This window comes from Passer domesticus, chromosome 16 (genome assembly GCF_036417665.1).
Source record: "Passer domesticus isolate bPasDom1 chromosome 16, bPasDom1.hap1, whole genome shotgun sequence".
In the NCBI taxonomy this organism is placed as follows: Eukaryota; Metazoa; Chordata; class Aves; order Passeriformes; family Passeridae; genus Passer; species Passer domesticus.
In genome coordinates this window covers 10,144,778-10,164,695 of record NC_087489.1, presented here as the reverse complement: position 1 = coordinate 10,164,695, position 19,918 = coordinate 10,144,778, and the positions used below count along the sequence as shown (strand labels likewise).

At 43.0% G+C, this 19,918-nt stretch overlaps 2 long non-coding RNA genes across 2 annotated transcripts; one reads left to right on the top strand and one right to left on the bottom strand.

Annotated features, from left to right (window-relative positions):
• The first annotated feature begins 2,359 nt into the window (after positions 1 to 2,359).
• On the top strand, positions 2,360 to 3,923 carry LOC135282185 (uncharacterized). The gene is made up of 3 exons (XR_010348479.1): positions 2,360 to 3,048; positions 3,142 to 3,237; positions 3,417 to 3,923. It is a non-coding gene; the product is annotated as an uncharacterized LOC135282185 (long non-coding RNA).
• Positions 3,924 to 12,219: 8,296 nt separating this feature from the next.
• LOC135282107 (uncharacterized) lies at positions 12,220 to 18,648 on the bottom strand. The gene is made up of 6 exons (XR_010348434.1): positions 18,578 to 18,648; positions 18,221 to 18,298; positions 17,844 to 17,914; positions 17,372 to 17,429; positions 16,963 to 17,097; positions 12,220 to 16,091 (listed from the first exon to the last, which is right to left on the bottom strand). It is a non-coding gene; the product is annotated as an uncharacterized LOC135282107 (long non-coding RNA).
• Between the last annotated feature and the right edge of the window lie 1,270 nt (positions 18,649 to 19,918).

The following is a 19,918-nucleotide window of genomic DNA, read 5'->3' as shown; positions in this document are numbered from 1 at the left end:
GCCCTGCACACTGGGCTGGGAGATTTTGGTGCAGGATGAGAGCTTTTGAGCCAGCCCTCTGCAAAATTTGGCAAGGTGATGCATCCTGCTCTGGAGCTCTGGGCTGTGCCGTGGTGCCTCCTCCATCAGGCTGGATTAGATTAAGCCCAGCAGCAGGAGAGTGCATTACACAGCATCCTGGGGTATTAACCTGAATTTGTACTCAGTCTGTGTGCATCAGATGATAATGGCTCCCTGTCAGCAGAGCTTGTTGGGAAAAGGAAGACAATTAATACAGACATAATGAAAACAGAGAGAGTGGGAATAATTACATTTCCTAGTCCTTGTCAGAGGTCTAGTGTGGCTCAGGGAGTGGCCTGAACATGGCAAGAAAGGAAGAAAGGAACAATTAAGGGAATCCAGAAGTGGGGGAAAAGAAATATTCCCACAGAAATTAAGACCAGACAGCAGCTCCTTCTCTTTTTTTCCTTCTTACCTGAAACTATGTGCCACCAAATAAATAACTACTCATGGAGGTCTCTTTGGAAACAGGCTAGTTTAGAATTTCTGTCCCTCATAACAGACAAGCATTTATTGGGTTTATAGGAAGAACCAAGTGTTTCTTGGGAAAGGTCTAAAGTTCCAGGCACCTTATTTCTGTCTTCCAGGCTTCTCACCAGAGGAATCAAACTTGATTTAGCACTGATTACTGTCCATGAGTCACCTGTAATTTAGCCATCACTGATTTAGAGAGGTATCAGGCATAAATGGACGTGGAGGAGAAGCCAATGTACAACTGAGACTTTTCTATCAAAGACAATAATTCATAACACGGAAAACAGACCACAGCTGATTTTAAAATGATCATGCTCTTGGAGCAGTAGTGAAAAACTTGTCAAACTCTATCTTCTGCAGATTTATTTTTAGCAGGTATTTCTTACATATTCAGAAGTCCCTGGAGGAGTAGAATAAGTAGAGCAGGTTTTTAGGATGCCACCTGACAAGTGAGTCTTGTGGTCAAGATATTAAACTGGGAGTGAGAAGAATGTGCTTTAGTTCCTGCCCTGCAAGACCTGTAACATCATATTTATTTTTCTGATGCCTCCAAAATAAATAAAATTTTAAAAAAATCTTAGTATTGTTGCCCAACCAGAGGGTACTGCAGTGATAAATGCATTTGTGCCTCTGAGGCACCCAAGCAGTGCCATGGCACAGCCCCACAGGAACCCAGACAGATGCTCCACACCCACCACTCACCTCTGGGGCACCAAGTCAGTCCAGACCCTCTAAATGAAAGTGACAGTCACAGGATAAATTGCAGGGCTCTGGGAGAAATGGATCTGTCATGTGCTTATGACCCTGTCACCTGCCCTCTGTCCACAAATCCATTTATTCCACCCTTCCCCAGCTTTGCAAGCTCCAGTCTGCCAGCATTTGACAACTGAGTCCTGGCTTTGATGAGAAATCTTTAGGACTTCTTTGGGATATCTGCAAGGTGAGCAATACTCTAATTCAGTGCTCAGATATCTGGGTACAGGGTGGGAAGTGTCTCCCATTTTCTCTTTAAGTTATTGTTTTGCATTTGTTGATTGCCCATCCCTGGAAAAGTTTCAAAACAGGTTGGATGGGGCTTGGAGCAACCTGGTCTAGAGCAAAGTATCCCTGCCCATGGCAGGAGGATGGAATGAGAGCAGATTTAAAGTCCCTTCCAACCCAAACCAGTCTGTGATTCTGTGATTTAAAGAATATTCAAACAAAACCCCTGCAGTCACCAGCAACCAATTTCATTTCCCGTGTCAGGGAATAAGTTACCACACATTACCAATAAATAGAGGGAGAATGTAATAATTCTAGAGAGAAATGTTGTTCCAAAGGAACTCAAGTGGACTCGAATGGAATAATACAGCACAAAAAAAATCCCTCATCACCAGCTACTTGCAGCAAGCACAGAATCAGCCATACTAACCCAAGGCAGTCCTGTCAGGATCAATGACATCTTTAATTAATCCAGCCAAGACAAAAACTAAGGAAAGAAACCTCTGTGTTCAATATTTTCCTTGTACTTCGTACACGTGACAGAGATGAGCTCTGGGGAAGGCAGTGTAATTAAAGCATTTTGGTACCCAGGCATCCATCAGCACTCCCTGCGCTTCCAGCTGCATTGCAAGCTGGATGGGAAACAGCTGTCTGCACCACAGAAGGATCTGAGACTTTCAGCTTCTGGTCTTTCAGAAGCCTGATTAGTCACAGAGATTTTATTGGCCCTTTGTAGGGGCTGACCATTGTAATTGTGGTGTCACACACTCCTCACGAGGATATTTGCTTGTGTTCATTCAGTACCTGCCCTCTGCTACAGTTTCTCTGGAGGAATCTAAGAAAATATATTAATCTCTCAGTCTCTAGACCCCAGCTTTTATTTTAAATTACCTCCTTTGCTTTGCACATGGAAGGTTTGAGAGTGAAGCCGCCCAAGGCCACAATTTAATTTGGGTGAATCACACACCTAAGCAGACCTGAGAAACCAGAGAGTGTTGGCAACACCACCAGCCCAGAGACAGCCCTGCAGACCAGTGCATGGTCTGAGGCAGACCAGATTGTTATTAAATATGATCTCAGCACAGCTAATGTTTTAGAAACTAGAAGTTTATTAGGCTCAATATTGACATTCCAATCTCCAGCAGCTGACAGAACAAGCACAAATTCATCTTCTGGCTGACTGGGCACTCCTCTGCTCCTCTCACATTGACAGACTCAGCTGAAGCACATTTGCAGTTTTCTTGGCAGATAAATCAAGGATTTTTGCCATCTGAGCTATCTCAGGCCAGACTAATTCACTGCCTGGTCCATGCACCCCCAGCTCAGGGCACGGGGCACACACCTTGGTGCCAGGGAGCTCTCAGGCCAGGTGACACTGCCAGAAGGGAGCTGTGGCACTGAGAAGACGCAGATATGTGGTTGTGTGTGTGTTGGAATCCAATCCAAAAAACCTCCTCAGAAAACAGAGCACTGTATTGAACCTGATCGGATTGTGAGGAAATTCTGTCCACTGTGTATACTTGAGAGACAAAGGTAAGAGTAATAGAAAGCATTTTCTCTACTGATTCAGCCTCCCCAGATGCCTTTCCTGTTACTCAGGGGAGTTTTTTATACTATATTTCTAAGGATTTTCTGCTTGACCACGAAGGCTAGGGATGGACTCAGTGCCCCTGGACCATGGAGCTCAGGAATGGTGCATGAAGACCTTTCAGATGGCTCCAGGTAACACATCAGTTCCCTGGAGTACACAGAAATTCTGAGTCTGAGGGGCAGAAGGAACTTCTCTGCCTTTTTTTTGCCACAAGTAGTGCCCTGTGCTTGTTATAAAACAGAGTTTAACAAACTGTACCACAAAAAAAACCTCTTGTGCTGGCACTTCTTCTTGTTTTTGTACTGCACAGGGTCACTGGAGGAGGCAGGGCTCTCTCAGACTCCCTGAGTTTCTGTGATTCCTCAAGAGCAGGCAGAAAAGCAGATCTCTCTGGAGGGAGCACCTGCAGGAGGTCCAGACAAGGATTTTCTCATCAAGGGAACTGCCTGCTGTGCCTCTGCAATGTTCACTGAAAATTGGTGTATATTCCTCATCAATTCATACCAAAGAAGATCCAAGGCAGACATCAACCACTTCTCATCCTAATGGAAAGAAAAAAAAAACCCCAAAACACTAAAAAGCTGTGAATACCAGCTGATCACACAAGTGAAAAGGGCAGCAATTCAATTAGTCAACCCATTAATTATTAACACAGTATTTGTTTCTTCACTTTCCTGAGGAAAAACATAAAACCCTAACATAAAAATCAAAATGGATGATAAAAGCAATCCCTAAGTGTGTATTTATCAACTCTCACTTTCAAATTTGCATAGAGCTGCCACCTGTAAGAGAAAAAAATAAAAAAGTCCTGTTTGAATCTCACTTCAATCAAACCCACGCAATGAGCAGAGGGATCCCTATCCTGCTGCATGTGGGTGTCTGGCAGCCACTTCAGCTGGTTCCCAACACCTGCTGGTGATTCCAGCAGCTTCATCTGCAGGATTTTTGGCTGACTGCTTGACTGGGTTTTTACAGCTTGTCATCCCTGTGAGATGGGCATGGTCCAACCTGCCATCCCCATCTGTCAGGGGCTCCAAGGTTTGGCTGTCCATTCTTCTGCTTCTCAAGGCACAAATTTGTGTCATTTGGTCAGTTTGCACCTTTCCTGCACTCCCTGTGTAAGTCCCATGGTGACAGTCACTGCACAGCTCTTGCTGAGAGGCAGGACCTGCTGGAAGCACGCTGGGAGCTGAGGGCAGAGGGTGGAATGACTCTTCCTAAAGAGTTCTGGCAGTAATTTTGTGAACAGACAAGGTGGGGAAACAGGTTCTGCAATGTCACTTTCACACAACCACACAACCATGGTTTGGGTTGAAGGGACCATAAAGCCCATCCAGTGCCACCCCTGCCATGGGCAGGGACACCTTCCACTGTCCCAGGCTGCTCCAAGCCCTGGCCAGCCTGGCCTTGGGCACTGCCAGGGATCCAGGGGCAGCCACAGCTGCTCTGGGCACCCTGTGCCAGGGCCTCAGCACCCTCACAGGGAAGAATTTCTTCCCAACATTTAATCTAAACCTTTTTTCTTCCATTTTAAAGCCATTCTTCCTTGTCCTATCACTATTTTATAATTTAAGTTTTAAACTTAAGGCTGACCCATTTCTTGAGTCCCAGCCCAGGGTCTTCCCTGAAGCAAATTTTCTGAGCTGTGGCTGTGATGGGATAACTTAAAAATTACCCCTTTGTTATCAGCATCACCATTTTGGTCCCATTCTGTTACTTCTCCCCAGGTGGAATGACTTTCAGCCCTGCAGTTCATCTCACTTAAACTCCACAGAACAAGCAGGTCACTAATCAAGCTGAGAGCAGCCAGAATCTGGCCTTTAGAAGGGGCTGGAATGCAAAGGGGAGAGCAGAGGGTCTCCAGGGAGTTTAAAGTGTCTGTCAAACACGCACCAAAGCTCCAGTTAAGTGGGCTGTGGAAAGTTTAATCAGGAGGCACTACCCCAGACTGAATTCATCTGTTGGTGTGTAATGTTAATGAACCTGGGCTGCCCTGGCTGGAAACAGAGCCTGAGTGTGCTTTATTTGGAGTGCATGCATTAGCCATCACTAGTGCCTTAATTAGTTTTTCAGAGATTGTGTCTGAACAGAAAGGTTATGGAATGATAAGTGATAATGGGCTCTTGTTGTATTTGCTGCTCTCTCCTAATTTATGGGACATTAAAAGATTGGTAAAGAGAAATAACTTCTTTTCATCAGTTATCCATGTTGTGAGCAAAAATGAAGCATGTATGTATTTCACAAATGATCTGAAGCTCTCAGAGTCAGAGAAGTTCAGCTTTGATGGAATTCCCTTTTGAAGGGACAATCTGCCTGCCAAAAACCAGACATTTTTCATAGAGCCTTTGGAATCTGCCAGCTCCCTGTAATCCACTTGACTGATGCTCCAGCTCTCTTTAAAGAGCAGATCTGCATGCAAGCTACATGCCAGGACAAAGGAAACAGTGCACTTCCAAGAACTGAAATCCATCAAGGCTTTCTGGCAGTGCTCTGAGGTTCACAAAAAGACTTGGACCTGGAGAAACAGGGCAGGATTTCATGAGGAAAAGGGGCTGATTGATGGGAACACAAAACAGGCCAGGATGGTAGACAATGTCAGGTTTCCTGGAGAGAAGGAGGACAGCTCTTGAAAGATGTTTTTTTATTTCTTAACAAAGATTTTTTGCATTTTGTTAAAGCAGATTATGGAGCAGGGCTCACAAAGGCAGAGACAAGGATCCACCTGGAACAGGAGACCCAAATCCTCACCCCAGGGCAATTTCCTGACAAAGCCTTAAAGCCTCACCCCTTCTTTCCTGTCTCTTAATGGGGAACCCCATTATATCATTTTCATCCCCAGGCCAGGGAGTGATCCCCCTGATCCTGATCCTGATCCTGACCCCAGGGCAGCAGTGGCCATTTCTGTTTGCACAAACCTCTCTTCAGATCCTTGAGGACGTTCTCATGCTGGAAATATGTGGAATCCAGGCCCATTCCCTCTGGTATGTCACAGCTGGGCTGTTCTCATCATTTCCTTCACTCTCAAATATAATCTCTTTTACTTTCACTCCCTTTCCTGTCACTTTTTTATTATTGATGAAACAAACCGGGGTTTCTAACTATTTTTTTTTTACAAAAAAATGAACATTTCTGTGTTCTACATAATTGTGCTTTAATGTAATTGTGCAAGGCTTGATTTTGCCTCTGAGAGAGCCACTTGCACACCCAGACTCCCTCCCTCCCTCCCCCAGGTATTTTCCTTTGCCTTATTGCTTAGAATGAAATGTAAACACTCCAGTCCCTGCATGGTTCTGCATTTCATTGTGCCTCATTTCCATACTTCCAGTTTCCCAGCAAGTCATACTCCATGATTTATAGCAAAAGGAAAATAAGAGACCAATCTGTCAGCTCTGTCATTGAAAACCTGACACATTAGAATGTTTAGAGAATTGCCCCTAATCAAACAATTAGTGAAATTGCAGTGTATTTAATTATTGGTAAACTTACCACGTACTCTTAGCACAGAGCAGTCAAAACCCATTCAGAAATTATTTTCCTTTGGAAAGCTGCTTTCTTGTGTCAGGATATTTGCCATGTTCTAACTTCTCACCCTGGATTAGTAGAGTCTTTAATGTAGACAAGAATTACTGTATTTTTAGCAAACTTATATATTCAAATGCTGATGCCATGATGATGCAAGCAGTATTTTCTTCAAAGTCTGGAGTACAAATTAAACACTGAGGGAGATTGAAATCATCTAAGGCTGTTCTGAAGATCACAAAGGGACAGTGAGAGTGACATAGACGCTTTTTCATTTCAACAAGAAATTTAATTTTACAGAACTTTAAAACCAATCTCTGACAAAAGCTTTAATGTTACAAAAACAGTTTTTTCCACCAGAATATTTTCTGACCAGCCTTGGCTCACAGTCCTGTCACAAACGTCTTTAAAGAAGAGAGGGGCTGCACTGTATTGGCCTCAAGAGGAAAAGCCATCTGCAGCTGTAGCTGTCAGCAGGATGCAGAGCATCCTGAAAAGTCCTGGCTATCAAGAGCTCCAAGATGAATCACAGCCACCTGGAACTAGAGAGGGAGAGTGAAGCTATCACTATCATCTAAGGATGAAGAGCTTGTTGCAGGCTTACAGCCTTGCTCTCATGGTTGGAAAAGCTTTTTAATCAGCTCAAGGGAGGTTTCCTTATCACTCCTGACTGCAGCTCCTGAGCCTTCCACTCCTAACTCATGACTTTAATAGAGGAGGGGAGAAGAAAGGTTGGGAACAGGAGATTTAATGAAAACTCCTTCTTAAATTGGAGTGATTTATAGATAATGCTTTATTGAGGTTTTTCCCACTTCAAGCCATCAAGTAAATGCCAGTGAGAAGGATCAGATGCTCTCTCCCAGAGTGAAAGGACTGAGACACAGATTTGAGCTTATTCATACCCAGCTACAGAACCTCCTGGGCTGCACTTTTTCATCTTCTCCTGCCACACAGTAGGGAATTACTGGCAGAGGAGCACTGGAATTGCCCAGAGCCCTCTTTGAGGGGGACCAGGGTGGGCAGTCTCTGCCATCTCTGACACATGATGCATTCTTGGCTCTGGCTCAATGTCCCCGAGGAACAAAATTCAGCACCTAAAAGCTGAGGTCAGACACTGCAATAGAGTAAATAAAATCCTGTTATCTTCAGGTTGATCCGGGGTATCCTCCTAGTCATGTATCAGTCAGACAAAAATAGCAAACAGCAAGATAAATGGGTGATATTTCATGTCTGTGATGCACCTGGAAGGAAGAAAAGAGGATTTTATTCCATTCTAGCTTTAAGATCAACAGGGTTGAAATGTGTTACTATGACTATAAAGTCAAGGACTATAAAGTTCCTGGTCAGACCTTTTGTATTATTTCATGTAATAACATGGTGGTGCCCAAAGGACATGGAGCATTTCATCCCCCAGGATCCTCTCTTAGTCCCTTCAGCAGTATTTATTTCCCAGAAAACAAATCTCATTTTCCAAAAACTGACCATTGTGCCTTTTTAGTGTAATGCTGAGAGGGAAGGAAACATCTGGAAATTTCATTTAACAAACTTAAGAAGTAAGGTTGGTTTTTGGGGCTGCATATTCTCACTGGAACACCTCCAACTCCTTACTCAAAGCTCTTTTGGTCTCCTCAGGGGAAGCATTATAGCAGTACTGATGCCCTGATGGATTAGACAATTTCTTAATAATTAATGACACTTTCCCTGAGCAGCTTGGTCAGCATCCCTCTAAAGAGCACAAAACAAATGAGGTAACAACAAAGTAGTTAACCAGGAGGGAAAACAGGGCAAGAGCTCTGAGTCTTCTTTAATTTTGCCAAGCACCTTTCAAATCCTAGTGTGGGCAGACTGCAAAGCAGGAGTGGTGCTCCCAGCCCTCAGAGCTGTCTCTCACTGGCCTTGTGGCTGTGTGACCACTAGAGCAGAAGGCTTGGCCAGTCTCTCCTGGTACTCAGTGGATGGGGGATTCCCAGTGGGGAGAGCTGACTTTTTTACCTCTTAAAAAATTCCTCAGGTTCACTTGTACCACAGGTGCCTAAGTGGCCATCTCATGAATAGGTAAATACAATCACTGATTAGATATATGTAATAATTTCTGTGTAGTGTAAAAACTAGTGCCACCAACTGACTGAAAGCATTGGGATGTTGGAATTTGGGGAAGGGAAGGGAAGGGAAGGGAAGGGAAGGGAAGGGAAGGGAAGGGAAGGGAAGGGAAGGGAAGGGAAGGGAAGGGAAGGGAAGGGAAGGGAAGGGAAGGGAAGGGAAGGGAAGGGAAGGGAAGGGAAGGGAAGGGAAGGGAAGGGAAGGGGCTGCTGCATTTCCACTGTGGGCAGGTCCTGTTATGCTATAAACATTTTTGAATTGGCTTTTAAGCACTCCAGCACCATGAGCAGTGCAGAACTCAGTGAGGCTGTGACACCCCTATGGAAATCTGGGACATGTTGCAGCTGTCAAGTAAATTATATATTGGGGCAATGCCTCCAATTACTCCTGATTTTGCTGGTTAAAAGGTAATCTGGGTAGGACTGTGTGACCTGATAATTTTCAGAGTCAAAATATAATTAGGCATAATTAGGAAAAGACACCAGCTGGCAGGAATGGTTTAAAGACAGGTATTAAAGCCCTTCTGAGGTAGAAGAGAGCAGTCTGTGTCAGTCAGAGCTCTAATCCCCCCTGCACCCTGGCTGTGCTCTGTGCTCACGTTCAGCTCTGCACTGAGATCTCATACTCCAGTTCCCCCAGCACTCACCTTCCAGGTCTTGCCAGTTCTCCTGCAGCAAACGAAACTCTCTCAGGTTCTGGAGGCTGTCCTTAGCATGTTCCTGTTGTGGAGATGGGTCCTGGTTCCTGGTGCCATCTCAGGACAGCACTGAACTAAACAGCCTTGCCCCAAACTCTGCAGTTTGCTTTTGGAGCCCTGTGCACTGTCTGGGGGAGTTGCCAGGGCTGCTCTCCCGTGCCTTGCTGTGACTGATGGCTCCTGGGCTCTCTGGAGCAGGAGATGTGGGGGCATGAAGGGGTTAATTCACACCATTCAACAGCCTCCCCCTTGGCTCCCCAGGAGTGAAGGGAGAGGTTGGTGGTGTCATTCTGCCCAGCCATCCCAAGTCAAAAATGCCAGTCCTGGGAGAAGTTTGAAACCAGGGCTGTGGATTGTGGCTGGAGGGACATTCCCAGGCTGGAGGGTCCTGTGGCAGACCCTGGAGGAGAAAAGGAAAGTTGGAACAAGATGAGCTTTAAAGCCTCTTCCAAGCCAAACCATTCTGGGATTCTGTGGAGAGCATTAACAAACCCATCCCCTTGCCAGGCTGCCTTCTGCCAAGGGGTTTGTCAGACACTAATTCCTTCAGGAACTCTCCCTATCATATTAAATAAAATAAATTAAATTAAATTAAACAAAAACTGATCATTTCTATCACCAACTCAGAGTTTGTTCACACAAGGATTCCTGTGGAAAATGAGTTAAAAGCTGAAAGATGTAAAATATCTGTGACCCGCTCAAAGTCAGCCTTTCTTTTTATTTTTGTAGGACACCTAAGGCTCTCCAGTCCAGCAGGGCAGCTGGGGCTCACTGGAACACCTGGCTTTATCCACCCTTTTTCCTTCAGTAATAGACTAGAGGCACTCAGGACAGAGTCTATTTTCTGTAAGACACATCTACAAAGGACTGATACAAAAGCATTCTTATGGGACTTGTCTTATGGGATTTTCTGCCTAGTAGCAGTATGGCCACACAAAGAAGAAATGCACCTGGAACAAAGGTGAACAAAGATCCATGTGACAGGATAAGGCAAAAGATCATTTAAGTGTAGCTGGGGCAAAACAGATTTCATACTTATGACTTTTTTGGTTTTTAAGTTAATAAACACTTTTTTTTTGCTACTGATCCCCTTTAAAAAATAAAGTCACTTCAGATTTTTGAAAGTTTCTTTCTAGCTGATTGTTTGAGAGTTGCCTGCCCTTGCCCCAGGTTAGCAGTAATCAGAATAGAGCATTCTGAAATGAGCTCAGGAAGCTTTCCCCAGGACATCTCCATCCATCCTCTGGACCAGTGTTTTCAGCTGTCTGTGGCTCTGCATTAACAAGATTTATGTGGTTTTGCCTTGGCTGGGACAGGGGAGCCTCCTGTGCTCATCCATCACTGCTTTTCTCTGAGTACCAGCAGCAGCAGCAGTGGGTGTCCTGTGCTGTAGGAAATAATGCACTTTGCAGTCCTTCATGGTGTTAATTCACCAGATAAACTCAGGGAAATCCCAAAAGGGCTGAAGTGCAGTTAGCAGCAGCCCAGAGAAAGAGCTGTGCTGTGGAAAAGGGCATTTCTTGTGTGAATCCATGACTGCACTCTGTAGATAAGATAAATATTGCTTATTTAGCTGTCACCAGTAATGAAGATTTTGTTTTCTGCGGGCCAGTATTAGTAAGCATTAACACATCACTGCAGCAACTCTGGTTTATTGGGCTTTTTTTTTCTGGTTTGTTTTTTTTTTCTGTTTTGGATGGGTTTTCTGGCTTGTTTGTTAGGGGGTTTTGTGGGGTTTTGTTTGTTCTTTGTCAGCTTGCTTGTTTGGTTTTTTTCTTATTGCTGTTTGTGGCTTTTTGTTTGCTTGGGGTTTTGTTTGGTAGATTCCTTTGTTTTGGTGGTTTTTTTCAAGTTTGTTGTTGGCTAAGTTTGTTTATTGGTCTGAGGTTTTATTTCCAGAAGAACCTAGCAGAGTGGGCAAATAGAAGAAATACTGGCAGAAGCCACTATTGCATGGGGATTAGGACAAAGGGAAGGATAAAGGAAAATCCATCCTGAGGAGGATACTCCCACTCCTGGTTTCATTGATAGCAATTCTGGGCACAAACAGAACAGATTTGGTAACTACCCCTGCTGGTTGAGTTTGCAGAAACTGTAATATGAGTTAGCCTAACCCCAGAAAAAGCAAGATAAATGTATAAAAATGTATCTAAAAACCCAATGAGATCTTTACAGCATTAATTCAGGGAGAAGCTGATCTGCTCTGATTGCAGAAGAGCTGCTCTTCACACACACCCCTGGAAGCCCTGTGTGCTGTTACAACAGTCACAAATGTCTTTTTTAAGCTTTTGGAGGAATCCCTTGTGTTTTGTAACATAACAGTTACACCTTAAGTGAACTCCTGAAATCTCTGACAGAACCACAGGACCTCATTCTCTGCTCATTTTTTCTGGTAGAATTACTCAGTTTACACTGATACATGGGAATAAATAAACCCAGGCTGTGCACTGTGCACTCACATACTCCAGAAGGCTCGTTAAGGTAATTGTGCCTTGATTCCAGTCTCACCTCCAGGGCCAGCAGGGTTGGATTGTACACCCAAAGCCAACACTGAGGAAAGTCCTTTGGAAAAGCAGAATATAAGTGAACAGCAGCACCCACAGTGCTCCCACACTTCCCTCTGCTCCCCGTGGATCTGCAGGAGCTGTAATATATACAAAGGACTCAGGGAGACCCAAATTTCCTCTGAAAATGTTTCTCACAGGAAGCCAAATTACATTTCTTCATTCAACCACACCAGCTAAATTTGCACTTGCAGAATGAGTATTAATTTCTTCATGATTTTTTGCTCCTCAAAGAGAGATTTCTTGTGGTTTGGGCCATTTCCACCACATGTGCAGATTTCCCACCCAGAATTGTGGCTGTTTAGTTACCACAACCTTGTGCACTGTGGTCAGTGCACATCTAATGGAGAAACAGCATTTACAGCACAGATATCAAACACCCACATTTAAATATTACTCTGAAATTCAAGATCTGTGTGCCAACAATTTTAATGTAAATAAACAAAGGTGACCTATTTTAGTGCATCAGCTCCTCCCTGGTTTAGAAGGTTCTTCCAAGATTCTATTTTTGCTCTGGGTTAGAGTTTGATCCTTGTTACACATGTGTGACTATGGATCTACTGCAGAGATTTCAGTAGCTCTCACATTGATCCAAATAAGAAAATTAGGATTGTACTGACTTTGCCCAGTGTTCCACAGTGGATTTGTGACAAAGATGAAATAAAATCCATCAGTTCTGATGTACTCCCTGCTGTTCTCCTCCTTACACAACACTTTGTTACATAAAACTTTTTCTGGTGAAAAAAAAAAAAGGAGAGAGAATGGAAAAAAATAGCATCTTTTTGGTTGTAAGCCAGTTTTCTGTATCAACATGGCAGCAGCGTGTGAAGTGAAGCAAGATTTCCTTATAGCACCATGTGACAAAGCTAATCAAAATAAACATTCAAAAAATAAAGAAATTAAGGGTGAGGTAGCAGACTGTGGGGAGAGCAGATGGTTATTTAAAATAACAGCAAATTTTCCATGCTGACTGCAACTATAGCTCTTGTCACAAAACATTGTTGTTAATGGCGAAAGAGAAGGCAGAAACATCAGGGGATTTTGTGGGGCTGGGGAAAGCAAAAGGATGAAAAATATATGGGGAAGAGGGAATTTTCCTCTCTCTCTTGAAAATCTGCTCCAAATATCAGTGGCACTAGAGCAGAGACAGCAGAAACAGCAATGCAGCAGGTGGAAGGAAGATCACATTGATCAAATTTATCACACACAATAAGAGGTCTCACAAGCCCAAGGATCAGACACTGTGCTAAAGGAGAATCTTTTGTCTTCTCAGGAATGTAAAACCACAAAATTCATAGTTTACAGTAGTCTGAAGCACAGAAAAGAGGATGCAGACCCTGAGAAAGGAGTTGGGAAGCCAGGATTGACCTCAGCCCATTGCTGAAATCGTGGTTCAGGAGCAGCCACTCTCTCCCAGCCTCAAGCACAAACCCACAATTGAGTTCCAAGTCATGGCTTTGGCCAATCCCGACATTTTACAGGCTCTTCCCACTTTTAAGGGCAGTGTATGCATCAGATGTGCTTTTTTACAAACTCAGATTGAAATGTTCTGCTGGAACAGGGAGATGCAGCTTCCAAGACAGAGTGAGTGCTGCAGCCAAGTGCGTCACATTCAATGGAGAGGGGGCCTGGGAGCCTCTGCCTGCAGTGCTGCTCTGCCCACTTTGTACCGTGAATCCCCTCTTAAGGCTGAATAAAAGAACTAAAAATCAGAAATTGCAGGCAAATCGCTGCCTCTGTAGAATTAAAGTTTCCAGAAGTGAGCTGTCAGCACGCTGGCAGAACGCGGAGCAGCCGGCTCCGCTCGGCGCTGTTAAAGCGTTTTCAGCACTCCAGACACTCCAGGATCTTGGCACAGTGAGCAACAAAGGCAGAAGCAGCATCTTTTCTCTCTCCTGCAGAGAAGGGGAAGTGGAGGGACACAGTCTAAAGCCCCAGAAGCTGGGATGGCTGTGGCACAGAGGATGCAGCTGCAGCTTTTGCCAAGGATGACGGGATCCCGTGGATTTCACAGCACACACCACGGGCAGCTGTGTTGGTTGTGGTGGCACCACCCTGAGCTGGCCTCTGGCAATACCCAAATCTAGGAGACCCCCCCTCCCTTATCACCTGCCCTTTCCTATCCTTCCAGCCTGTCTAATAGAAATGTTTGTGTTTTCCGTGACTGCGAGGCAGATTTTCCAGGAGCTATTTCACTCCTTTGGCAAAAAAAAAAAAATTGGTTTCTGAATTTTCCATTGAATGGCAGCTTCAGATCTGTTGCAGCAGCTTCTTCTCAGGCAGATACACCTCAGTTCTTGTTTTACACAACTTTCTACTTAAAAATATGTTCAGCAGTTCTCCAAGCAACAGAAAGGACAAAGGCAAATGCTTGTCTGCCCAGGAAAACAGAAATGTTCATCTGTCCATCCTGATGAACTACTGCAGCTGAACAGCAAAGGAAATTAAAGCATTTTTCTAATTCTCTTCCTCCTAAGGGATCAGCCTCGCAAAAATTGACTGTGTGGATGCTCACAGTATTTAAAATCATGCTCAAAGGTGTTTCCTGATGAACAAGAAATTTTTTTCTGGGAGTCTCAACCCCTGGTGACTGGACTTCAGTGAAAATCCTTCTGCAGCATTATCCAGATTAATTGTAACTCAAATTTTCCTCAGAATTCACACATCTTCACACTGGCTTTCCACACCCTTTTCTTTAAACTCTGATATTATGCAACCACTTTATATCACCCCTCATCAGCACAGTATCTGAACACTTCCCACATACAAACTGAGAGGGAATATAAACTTCAGTTAATTCTTTGCCTTTCTTGCACTTTGGGGTGAAACCTCAGCTTTCATGTCAGCTTTATTTTTTATTTTAGATATTGTAGTTTCTTCTTAATGTACTGTTGCTTGGTTAAAAGGGATTTACTGAACAGAAATCTTGTTTTCTAAAGAAATTTCCAGGGTTATGGTACAAAGGTGGGGAAAAGGCTCTGGTAATCCAGAGGAGAATCCCAGACCCCCAGTCTGTGGAGTAGCTGAGCATGGTTAGAAGGACACAGGGACAAAAAGTAATGAGGAAAGCTTTAGGAGAGCTGACAGAGTGAATGCTGAATCCAAAAGAATTCAAGGAAGGAATTCAAGGCCTGTCTCCTGTGTCAGGAGCAGATGTGGTGAATGATCCTTGCTGTAGGGGGAGCAGACTGCAGCTACACGTGGATGTGTCCTAATACCCAATTTCCCAGTTCCTGCAAAAGCATTGGACTTTTCAGTCTGTTTAATTCCATTCTGTAAATGTATCCTACCTCAGTGGTCAAAGGAAACCAAAGTTTATCACTTTCCTCATTGCTGAGGGCCTTGAAATTCAGTGCAGCAGCTTCATCCCAGATTCAATTTGTCAGATTAGATTAGAGCCCTTCAGACTTAAAAAAATGGGCACCCGGTGAGCTTCTCTATTACATTTCCAAAACTTGTTGCACTTAACAGCATTTTTCAAAAAGTTTCTTTGCAAATTAATTATCAGTGTGATTAGATTCTTATTCAGGTGCTGCACACAACAATTGGAATGTCCATGTGAATTTGGAATGAAACACAAGATTAAACTCGCTGTAAAGCAGAAGGAGATCAGTGATTGGCAGTTTTTTTGCTTTTCTTTGCTTGGTTTGTTTTTTCTTTTGAAATTTAAGTTCTTGCCAAGTTTCACTACCCCCAAAATCACATGGCTATGCCTCTAATAAACAGCTGCTAAATGATTCTCTGAACAGTCTGTTCTCCTCCTGCAGAAACCAGGCAGGAGCCCACCTCCAGCTGGACTTGGCCACTTCTCATCTTGCTGTGCCCCCCAGAGAAACACAAAAGCATTGAGACAAAGAATTCTGACAGACTTGCATTTAAGGATGTGTGGGATTAACTTTATAGGAAAATTTATACATTGGGAGTCAGATGTTTGGGGTGGCATGGTGAGAAGAAAAACCCAGAAAACCAGAAAATTTGTTTTCATGAGAGTGGGGAAGCACAGCATGTACCAGAAATGTTGACAGCAGTACCTCTCCTGCAGTTTCAAGACATAACACTGCACATAGCACAGGGATGTTCGACAAATTCACCTCTGCTACTTAAACTGAAAAAGTAAAAAAAAAAAAAAAACATCTACAAAAGTGCCATTGCTGCTGCTAAACCTTCAACAAAATTTCTTCTTTTCTGATAAAAATGCACTTCTGCTTTATGTGAAGTTCAAGAAAAGGGTTTTTCCCAGAGGCAGATTTAAAGCATGAGGATTAACATCAGACCTTTTCTGACATTAAGAGAAATCTGAGTCTGGATTAACAGCCCGTGGTGGGGAGTTAACCCAGGGTGGGGAGTGGTAACTGAGAAAAGATTGGAGAACTAAAACCTTCAGGCCTGAAATTGTTACTGCTCTGCTCTGCCACCTGCAATAACATCACAGGCGGGACACCAGTGTCATCAGCAGGGCTCCACGAGATGCTTGACCACTCCTAAAACCATTTTGCCTTAGGAAGCCAGAGCTATGTTTAATTACTTGTAAAGTTACATTGAATTTGAAAGGAAGGAACTGTCAGAGTGCACCACGAGGCCAAGTAATTATCCTGCATTCATCTTTGGCTGCCCCCCTCCCCTGGCATGACCCGAATTTGTGAGTCCTGTGAGCTCTGGAGTCTCTTGAACCACTGCATCAAGCCCAGAGCATTACAAAGAGTTTTTATTCTGAAGCTGAATGCAAAGGCACAAAGAACTAATGATGATTCTGAAGAACATTCAGGTTTCCAGTTGCTAACACCAAAAAGAATTATAAAGCAGGAGAAATACAGCTGCGGCCACCCAATAACATCAGATTGAGATCTGCTGCTGGATCCCACTCATCTTAATTATAACTTCTCATTAACTAGATAAAGAGAAAAAACTATTTTAATATAGTATCTCTTGGCAGAAGACTCAATTGAACAGAAAATTGAGAAAAAAATGAGACTCACAATGCAGTTAACAGTCAAAATGTAAAGCTTTTCCTCAGCTGCCCTCTTGTTATAAAAGGTCACAAAGTTTTACAATTCCATTATCTTCCATGATTGGTCTTTTTTTACAATGTAATTGGCAATTGTTGTTTCAAACTGAAAATTAAAATGCAGGGTTTGGTGACAATGAAGTTTCTTTTATTAAGACATATTGAAGAATTAGGAGTAGCTCCAGTGACTGAACTCAGTGGATTCAGCCCAGTGAAATAAAACTTCATCATGTTTAAATTATTTAAAGTACTGTTTGCTCATAACTGAAGAGTAAAGGGAGCAGCACAAACGGGGTATTCACTGTTCCAGCAAGTTTGTGATCTTCATTTTCTAGCAATACGTTTGTCAAAGAGCTTCCTATTATGAACCTGATTATTACCTGTATTAGAAACAGGAGCCTCAAACAGCCGTTGTCAAAATTCATTTCAGAAATTGGCCTGGAAGACAAGTATAAAGGCATTTAATCAGCAATCCTGTCTAATAAAACTGATTAGAAGAGCACAGTTTTGCATGAGCCCACCTTGATCATAGTGAGAGCAGATAGCAAATGTTCTGAATTTGAATAAATTAGCAACAATCCCATCAGGGATCAGAGATAAGGTAATATGCAGATATGAACTGCAGCAATAAAAGGTACAGTGGGAAATGAGATAAGATTGTTTTTCATAACAACTCTGCTAAGTTGATCCAAGAAGAATAACGAAAAGAATTCAAAGTGAATGCAGCATATTGTGGTTTTGGATTCCTCTTCCAGATCAGACTGTGGATATAGTGGAAAATTCATCAGCTCTCCCTAAATCCCTTGAAGATTAATTACACTTCTGCAGATGTGTACACAAACAGCTACACACCTGATACGTCCAGCTGTTTTCTAAGGGTGGAAATATTCCCAACTTTGATATTCAGAAACCAACCAGACTCCCTTGCAATGGAGAGAAATTAAATTAAATTAATGGATGTAACAGTCAAGCTCCTTAAAACAACTTTAGGAACTGCTAGACACAAAATGGGGAGAAAGTGCCACACACAAAATGGGGGAAAAGTGCCAAACACAAAATGGGGAGAAAGTGCCCCTTTCCTTGTTGTGCCCAGGGGTGAAAGCCACCACAGATTATCCCAGCTGGACACTCAGAAAGGCAACAGCAATGAAATGTTGTCCTGAGCAGGACAAGAGCTTCTAAAATGAGAATACAACAAAAAATCAGCTCTGGAGATGAATATTTGGCACATGTACAAGGACAGCAGTCACAGCAGGCCCAGGGCTAACTCTACATCTGGGTTTCTATTGCTTTCACTGATGAAAATCCTTCCCATACAAAAGTGAAAAACAAAACAAAGGAACACTAAAATGATGAGACCAGTTTGAAGGGCATCATTTAACAGAGGCAGTGAACAGCCCAGCACAAAAAATTTGCCACAAACATTATTTTTTTCACCTCTTATTTTAGGCCTTTTTTCCACCAGGGCTATTGAGCATTTGGTCTTCAGATTAAGAAGTAAAAGGGAGAAGAGCAGACCCAGATATCAGGGAAAAAAGACATCGTGAGACAGGCCATTAAAGAAGGGAATTTTTGAGAAACTCAACTTTGTTAAAGCAGATTTGGTGGAAGGTTTTTCCCCTCAACACAGCTGGAGCATTTTGCCCCCTGACCAAGGTCAGGTGGTTCTTGTAAGGTCACAGAACCCTTCCTTTAACAGCATCAAACAAAACATTGGTAGATGCAAGTTCTAAACTTACCCCAGCTGTAAATATTTTCTAGTGGAGACTTAGTCATTCAAATGAAAAACTGAGGTGATTATATTTAACAGCACCAAAAGTAGAGAGCACTTAAGGTAATAGCTTCCAGGGAAGGGAAATGAAACACTGGGGATACAGCCATCCTTTAAACCTTGTATATTTTTATTATCATTGCAGGAGCAATTCAGAATTCTGGTGTGCAATGTTAATAGGATAGATTATAGTTCACCTGAGCCCCAAATTTCCTACTGCTAAGGCAAAAGAGATTTTTACTTATTATTTTCTTAAAGTCTATTGAACTCTATTATATGGCAAGATGTACCTGGATTCCAAACAAACTTTCATCTGCTTCTAATGGGGGATTCAAAAAGAAAAGCTTTTGAAAGTCAGATATATGTGATTGAATAACTCCTATTTCAGGTCTGCGAGTGAACCTTGGGCCTAATTTAGTCTCTCTGAAGTTACTGCAAAAAGAAATTCTTATTTTTAAGGTTTTGGTATCTCATAACAGCCAAGAAAGCTTGAAAAAGAGCTGTGTTCTGAAAGACTTGGAGCTAGCTCTGAGGTAAACTAAGTTTGGCAAATATAAATTGGACATTGAATTTTCGTTCACATATATTCAGTCCCTATAATACAAAGTGCACAGAGCCATCAGAGTTAACAAAAAAATCCCCCAATGAGGATAGCAGTTAACAAATGTGCTGATTTTGTGTGAATGAAGGGTCAGCTTTGCCTCTGCCCCATCCAGACAGATCCAGACTCCTTAGCAAAAGGAAAAAATTGTGAACAAAGATTTAAAAAAAAAAAAGAGGATTTTTGTCCTCGTTAATATCTTCTGGCCATGCAGCAGCATCTCCAGTGTCCTAAAGAACAGGCATGAAAAGGTTGGGGAACGCGAGAACTCTGATATTGCTTGGATGTTCTAATTATCTCTCAAAGAGCAAATCTATGGCAAATGCTACTTCTCTGCCCCCATTCCCAAGGGCTGATCAGAAGTCTTGGGAAGGCAGGAGAAAGACCCCACAGACATTGGCCCCTTCTGTATCAGCATTTCCTTTTGAATGCAATCAGCATTTCCTTTTGAATGTAAAAGTGTGAGTAACTCAGATCTCATTTAAGAATGGGAGAAGAGTGAGAGATCCTTGATTTCTCCTGCAGCGGCTGGAGGATGAGTCAGGAGCACCAGGG